This window comes from Acinonyx jubatus, chromosome A3 (genome assembly GCF_027475565.1).
Source record: "Acinonyx jubatus isolate Ajub_Pintada_27869175 chromosome A3, VMU_Ajub_asm_v1.0, whole genome shotgun sequence".
In the NCBI taxonomy this organism is placed as follows: Eukaryota; Metazoa; Chordata; class Mammalia; order Carnivora; family Felidae; genus Acinonyx; species Acinonyx jubatus.
Window position 1 is genome coordinate 135,346,205 of NC_069388.1, and position 8,384 is coordinate 135,354,588.

The window sequence follows — 8,384 nt, forward strand, 5'->3', positions numbered from 1 at the left end:
AAAGAAGGAAGGAAGGAAAGAAAGAAGGAAATAAAGAAAAAGAAAGAAAGAAAAAGAAAGAAGGAAAGAAATAAAGAAAGAAGGAAAGAAAGAAAAAGAAAGAAAGAAGGAAGGAAAGAAAGAAAAAGAAGGAAAGAAAGAGAAAGAAAGAAGGAAGGAAAGAAAGAAAAAGAAAGAAGGAAAGAGATAAAGAAAGAAGAAAGAAAAAAAAGAAAGAAGGAAAGAAAGAAAAAAGGAAGGAAAGAAAGAGGGAAAGAAAGAAAGAAAGAAAGAAAGAAAGAAAGAGAGAAAGAAAGAAAAAGAAAGAAAGAAGGAAAGAAAGAGGGAAAGAAATAAAGAAGGAGAGAAAGAAAAAGAAAGAAGAAATAAGGAAGAAAGAAAAAAAGAAAGAAAGAAAGAAAGAAAGAAAAGGAAAGAAGGAAAGAAAGAAAGAAAGAAGGAAAGAAAGAAAGAAAAAGAAAGAAGGAAAGAAAGAAAAAGAAAGAAAGAAAGAAAGAAAGAAAGAAAGAAAGAAAGAAAAAGAAAGAAGGAAAGAAAGAAAGAAGAAAGAAAAAAGAAAGAAGGAAAGAAAGAAAAAAAGGAAGGAAAGAAAGAAGGAAAAAAGAAAGAGAAAGAAGGAAAGAAAGAAAAAGAAAGAAAGAGAAGGAAAGAAAGAAAGAAGGAAAGAAAGAAGGAAAGAAAAAGAAAGAAGAAAGAAAAAGAAAGAAAGAAGGAAAGTAAGAAAAAAGGAAGGAAAGAAAGAAAGAAAAGAAGGAAAGAAAGAAAGAAAGAAAAGGAAAGAAGGAAAGAAAGAAGGAAGGAAGGAAAGAAAGAAGGAAATAAAGAAAAAGAAAGAAAGAAAAAGAAAGAGGGAAAGAAATAAAGAAGGAAAGAAAGAAAAAGAAAGAAAGAAAGAAAGAAAGAAAGGAAAGAAGGAAGGAAGGAAAGAAAGAAAAAGAAAGAAAGAAAGAGAAAGAAAGAAAAGGAAAGAAGGAAAGAAAGAAAGAAAGAAGGAAAGAAAGAAAAAGAAAGAAAGAAGGAAAGAAAGAAAGAAGAAAGAAAAAAGAAAGAAGGAAGGAAAGAAAGAAAAAAGGAAGGAAAGAAAGAAGGAAAAAAGAAGGAGAAAGAAGGAAAGAAAGAAAGAAGGAAAGAAAGAGAAAGAAAAAGAAAGAAAGAGAAAGAAGGAAAGAAAGAAAGAAAAAGAAAGAAGGAAAGAGAAAAAGAAAGAAGAAAAAGAAAGAAAGAAGGAAAGAAAGAAAAAAGGAAGGAAAGAAAGAAAGAAAAGAAGGAAAGAAAGAAAGAAAGAAAAGGAAAGAAGGAAAGAAAGAAGGAAGGAAGGAAAGAAAGAAGGAAATAAAGAAAAAGAAAGAGAGGGAAAGAAATAAAGAAGGAAAGAAAGAAAGAGAAAGAAAGAAAGAAAGAAAGAGAAAGAAAGAAAGAAAGAAAGAAAGAAAGAAAGAAAGAAAGAAAGAAAGAAAGAAAGACAGACAAGACAAGACAGACTTGCCTAGTGGTATGCAAACCCGGGATAAAAGGAAAACCCAGAACCGGACAAGTAGCCGGAAGGTTCCGCAAGTAACATCAGCGTGGTTGAGAAGAGGAGGGGCTGGCAGAGCAGCTACAAGGCTGGAGAAGCAGGGATAAAACCAAGCCATACTGCAGAGGCCACACTGTGGTTCACAGGGTAGGGGACACACAGGAGGAGGGGGGCTGACCCAGATCGGCGGCCTCAACAGGAGTGGGACGCCGAGCAGGACCCGGGAAGGGGGAGAGGCCCGTGGCACCCTGTCGCAGGGTCTCCCGGCGGCACGACCGGCCGCCCCAAGCTCCGTGCCTCCAGACACGGGCTGCTCCATCACAGCTTCCGCGGGCCTTGAAGGCCAGGCCACGCAGCACTGACTGGCCTCTCCTCGGGGCCTCACCCGGCGGCCACCGCCTGGCAAGAAAAGAAAGCGAAATCGCCGGCTCCTTCTTGTTGGTGGCCCAGCAGTGCCAGCCAAGCCCAGGAGAGCCAGGGAGGCGGACAGGCCCGCCACCACGTGGCTCGGACGGTCGGGGAGCGCGGAAGGTGGGTCGTTTGTTTCCAGAGACGGACACCTGTCCCATTCGCCACTGGCCCTGAGCCACAAGGCCCGGCACAGGCTGCCTCCACAGCAACCATTAAATATTAGAGACAAACCATGCACTTCGACACTGTTTTTTGAATTCTTGTCAAGCGTCGGGCGCTGTGTTCATTCCACCGGCACATTCCCAACACTGAGCTCGTCCTCCAGCCCCACGCCTCGCTCCCCACAGCCTCCCCCATCACGCAGGTGCACAGGTGGGCGACGCCTGCCGGGGCCCAGGCCAAACCGGCCCAGGTCTTCCTCATTTCCTCGTCCCCAGGACGCTTCTTCCCTCACCTGTCGCGAACTGGTGCTACCTCAGCCCCAAACTCCTTCCAAAAGGCAGCCGCGTCTCTCCGACTTCCCGCTAACACCCACCCCTCCCCCCGCATTAATGGGGCAGTCCTCGTTTCCGCCCTGATCCTGGAATGTCTGTTCTCGAAACAGCCCCAGAGCCAGCCCCTCAAACAGGACCTATGTCACATTACCCAGGGCGGCCGCTAAGTGCCGAGATCCTAAGGAAGGCCCCGCCCCCCCCTTGTTTCTTGGGTCTCCGCGATGACTTCTCTCCTCCTTCAGCCACACTGGTCTTTGTGCTGCTCCCACCCTGAGACCCTCATGAGCACTGGTGTTCCTCACCTCTCCATGAGCCCACGGTCTCCCCTCCCTCTGGCCTGTGCTTGGACGCCAGCTTCTTGATGAGGTCTAACCGGCACCCCCATTTAAAACTGCTGTTAGCTTCCCCCCCAATACCCCCAATCCATATACTCTGTTCCATTTCCCCATATTGCCCTACTGCTCTTGACTTTCCAGAAAATCTGCTTCCTCATCATGTTCATCTGTATCGTTTATTTTCCTTTCCTTCCCATCCCCAGTCTCCAGGCAGAATACACATTTGGGAAGGGAACGAGGAATTTGGTTTTGCTCCACTGATGTCTTCCAAGTGCCCAGAACCGCATCAGCATCGGATAGGTATACAATAAATATTTGCCGAGTAAATAAATAAAAGTACTTTCCATGAATTAGCCAGTGAATTCTTAAGACAACCTAATGAGACGGGCACTGTCAGAGCGCACATTCTCTAGAAGCAAAAGCTGAACCCAGAGAATGAACTGTGTTGCCACCAAAAGTACAGGGCTGCTTAGTAACAAAACAGAAGCCCAAACGGGGCCCGTGGGCCTCCAGGGTTCAGCCGGGGCTTCCCACACTGGCAAAGGTCTCCGAGGTGTAGCAACAGAGCAGAAATTTGCAGGACAGCAGAACACGGGATTCATCAGACTCTTTTCTTTCTAATTTCGTCAAAAAACATGTAACAAAGCATCAGTCTCTGAGCATCGGTAAACACTCATCGAATCAAGTCAATAAATTAATATATGGGATGGACACAGAGGTGGGACGGGGAACAGCACTGGCAAGTTCCTAACCCCTGCCGTGCAGAGAGACCAGCTCTGCGTTGCCTTCTTGGATTAGCAGCTTTATAGCCAACGAGGCAACTAGCCAGATGGGGAGACCCTGGGATCACAGCACCACAGAAATACCTGTTTGTGGCTAAGAAAAGAAAAGAAAAGAAAAGAAAAGAAAAGAAAAGAAAAGAAAGGGAAGGAAGGGAAGGGAAAGGAAGAAAGGAAAAGGAAAGGAAAGAAAGAAGACAAGAAAAGAAAAGAAGAGAAGAGAAGAGAAAAGAAAAAAGAAGAGAAAAGAAAAAAGAAAAGAAAAGAAAAGAAAAGAAAAGAAAAGAAAAGAAAAGGAAGGAAGGGAAGGGAAAGGAAGAAAGGAAAAGGAAAGGAAAGAAAAGAAAGAAGAGAAGACAAGAAAAGAAAAGAAGAGAAGAGAAGAGAAGAGAAGAGAAGAGAAGAGAAGAGAAGAGAAGAGAAAAAAGAAGAGAAAAGAAAAGAAAAGAAAAAAGGAAAGGAAAGGAAAGGAGACAAAACAGTGCGATGCTGTTTCACGGAACATAAACAAAAATACGTAGTTCTCCTATTTCTAAATTAATATGACTGCTTTCTGTAGACTCTATTGTTTAAAAATAGAAGTGCTCACGGTAATTTAATTGAAAGACGGTGTGGCATCTGGGCCAATATCCTTCGATGGATGCCGTTGCACAGATAGGAAATACAAAACATATTCAAGCCGGAGGCACTTTCCAGAGCTCCCTGAAAACATACATATTTTTTCTATTAAAAACAGAGGAAGTTTTGTTATTATTTGAATAGAGCTAATTTATGAAAACCAGCTGAAATATCCGGTATGGATTTGTAGAGTCCGTATTTAATTAGGGTAAAAGTCCGTATTTAATTAGGCCATTGTAAGTTCAGGTGTGTACAAATCAAGCCGCTGTAAAGCTATCATTCATTTCCACACAGGAAATACCGTTGTCAATGGTTATGTCCAAACATCAAACCATCTTTTAAAAGCGTACCGTGATATATTAATATTCACTAATTTCAGCTCGAGGAAAGAGGACATTTTCATCTCTTTAAAGCGAGGAAAAGGGATTTAGACAAATCTCCAAATGCATCGGATCATTAACTTGCTTCCAGCAACGCAAAATTGCAAGCTCGCCCACAAGAGCACTTGCTTTAGAAATCACTCCCGTCGGCTGTTTCGCTGACCGGGGAAAAAGCAAGCCACCCCTGGGCACTAGGCATGTCGTCCTCAGAGCACCTGGAGGAGTCTTCTGTGCCTCCTCCCTGCCGGTGCTCCAACAAGAGCCAGTCAGAACGGGATGGGGACCCCGGGGCACACCAGGGCACTGGGTTCCCAGCAAGTTCTCAGGGCTCCTACCTCGGACCCAACTTTCCAAACTTCCTCAACATGAGGGCACCGTTGAAGCATCAATGACCGTGACGAGTTCTGCGAAACACCTGTGTTACTGGGGCTTCCTGACTGAGAGGATGATAAAGTGTTAGTAAGAGTTAAGTAATAATGCTGCGTGGCTTTATATTTCTTCATTATAACCAGACCCATAGACATTTAAAGAAAGTAGAGACACAGGGACAAGACTCTGTCCTCCTGTAGACAACGTCTACTGCACGCACAGGTCTGTCTGTCAGACTCCCACAGGCCCTCACCACCCACAGCCCCCCCAGAGGGACCCCAAGCGCACGGGGAAGCCACATCGCAGGAAGGAAACCGGGGACCGAGGAACCCAAGTGGAGTTGGGTGGTGTTTCTTTCCTCAAGTCCTGGCACGTTTTGTTAGCAGCACCTGCCCTGTGTGAGCAGGACGAGACCGTCTCCCGTGCTGGGGACACACGCTACAGACAAACCTGTGTAAGCAGGATTTCCTTGTCCCCTTTGTGGACTAAGATTATTCCTGAGCCAAAAGGAATGATTAGTGTTGGGATATCCAGCCACTTTGGGAGACTTGCAGAAGACGTGATCTGACTAGACTCTTCTAGTCTTCTTCCACACGAGGTGACCATTGTCTTTAATAGGATCCTTTCTCCCTCTTCTGAAGCCCAGTGTGTGGAGGAATGAGTACAAATCTGGATACAGGGACACTGGTGCCCCATTTGCTCATGACTGCATACAAGACCAAGGAAATTATTGGTGACCAATAGCAGGCATCTTCTAGGTGAAATAAAAACTCTATTCCTAGAAATACACTCTAGAAAAAGAATTTAATGTTTATTTATGTAGGGAAACATGTTGAAAATTAAGCTATTTTCCACGGATTTCCTGATTGTACAGATGAGAGGGAACTCTAAATAGTCAACATTGTGATATTCATTACAGGTAAAAAAAGAAAAAAAGTTATCAGTATAAACAATGTCTTCATCAATCACGGTCCAGAGCTATTCCTGAATTAATGGTACATATCCTTGTGCCAAAAAAGGAGAAGGTAACAACAAATAAAACATGGCAGGCTTTCTTAGGCAATAGTACCCCAAAGACCATAATCAGGATAGTTCGATGTTGATTTGTTGGTGGAAAAACCATAGACCTGGATTATGTGACTTTTTAACCAGGAAGGTAAAGACAACTTAGATGTGTCAAAACGAAACAGACAATATTTGGTTTCACAAGATCTGTCTGGTAAACTTTCCCACTCACTCAGTATACCTTCCTTTTTCTTTTCCTCTTCATTATTTTCCTTCAAAAGCCAGCTCTTTAGAACAAAAGACACTCAAACTATCATTTAGAATGTTTTGAAATGCAGTGGGAAGGAGGGGTTTGCGTGCATGTGTATGTGTGTGTATGTGTGTGTGTGTGTGTGTGTATGGGAGAGAGAGAGAGAGAGAGAGAGAGAGAGAGAGAGAGTGAGTGTGTGTGTGTGTGTGTGTGTGTGTGTGTGTGTGTGTGTTTCAGAGTGGAGAAAATCAAAAGCAAGAGAATAGTCTTGAAAAGGTCCTCCTGAATACTCTTGGCTGTATTCACAGCAATTCTGAGCTGTCTCCAGACCACAGAGCAATTAGGCTAATGCCATCATTCTGTTGTCCCTTTTGTTCCTGAAGCCTATTCTTTAATATGTGTCTAAATAATTTAATTTTCGGATGGGATGTGGACAAGGTTCAGTGAAAGAGGGGCAGAAATCCTATGAATCTTAATGTCTGTCACTTTCCTGCAAGTGCTTCTACATTAATAAGAGAGATTCCTCAGTCCTTTTTTACAAGACCCACAGAAGTCAGTAGCCTACAGTTCTGATAATAGCTACATTCGTTTGCATTAAATGCTTCCATAAATGATGTGCGAAAGTGCTATTATTTCTGAATATCTGAAGACAATTGTGAATAGCATTAACTCCACTAAAACAAAGAGGAACAGACATTTTCATTTACATTATGATTTCACAATGAATAAAGTTGAACCAGCTGGAAACACCGAAAAGAAAAAACCTTCCATGATTGTTAAATGTGGTTTTCATCATTAGAATTTCTTCTTTAAGAGAACTGACATTTTATCAGGCCAGTGTCCTCATCCATTTATTAGAAAAAGCACTGGAAAATAAAAAGTGATTTCATTTCTAAAAAAAAAAGAAAAAACACACAACTGTATTGTGCACCTATGTGGGCCAGTGGTTGTGGAAGCAACACGGGGCAGGGGGCGGGGGGGGGGGGGGAAGGTTTAAACATGGATGGAGGCTGAGAAGAGTCCAGTGAAGGTGGCGAGACTATAAATGACAGTGAAATGGAGTTTTTTTAAGTTTATTTATTTGCTTTGAGAGAGACAGAGAGAGAGAGGGACTGTGTGTGTGTGTGTGTGTGTGTGTGTGTGTGTGTATGTGCGTGTACACATGCAGAATCAGAGATGCAAGTGGGTGAGGGGCAGCGGGGGGGGGGGGGAGAGAGAGAGAGAGAGAGAGAGAGAGAGGGAGAGAGAGAGAGAGAGAGAGAGAGAGAGAGAGAGAGAGAGAGAATCCCAAGCAGGCTCCATGCTGTCAGCCTGGAGCCCGACGCAGGGCTGGATCTCATGAACCATGAGATCACAACCTGAGTCAAAATCAAGAGTTTGATGCTTAACTGACTGAGACTCCCAGGTGCCCCAGAAATGGAGCGTTGAACTAAATTATGTATTAACAGTATAGAATAGCTGCTTGCTATCATTAGATAAACATACAGTAAAATCTCAATCAGAACACTTAAGGAATTATTTTTTCTAATTGAATAAAGATAGACCTTAAGATAATTGTTTTAACTCATACTAAGGAAGGAAAAATATGCATTGATCAGTTTTCCTGACCAAATATAATTTTAAAAATTCATTTAGGGGCACCTGGGTGGCTCAGTCCATTGAGCATCCGACTTCAGCTCAGGTCATGATCTCACAGTCTGTGCGTTCAAGCCCTGCGTCGGGCTCTGTGCTGAAAGCTCGGAGCCTGGAGCCTGCTTCGGATTCTGTGTCACCCTCTCTCTCTCTGCCCCTCCCCTGCTCATGGTCTGTCTCTCTCTGTCTCAAAAATGAAGAAAAACATTTAAAAAAATTATTTTAAAAAATTCATTTATATTTGATAATAGGAGAATGTTGTCTCAAATATCAAATTGTTTTATTGTAGAATATAAAAACTATTAGAGATTAAACACATCTAGGGCAGATCCTTTAAGGAAAGCCTTGAAAAAAATCCATGTTATCAATTCATTACGTTAGGATTTGTTTCTCTGATTTGTATGTGTTGTATCTGTTCTGTTTTGTTTTATTTTAAGAAAGGAAATAGAATGGAAGGAAATGAAAGGAAGAAAAAAAGAAAATGAGAAATAGAAGAAAAAAATCAAAAGCTTAATTAGGAATTCTAAGATGATGGCGGTGAAGTATTTCTGAATCTCCCCAAATCACCACACGAAAGCAGACAAGTACTAGGATA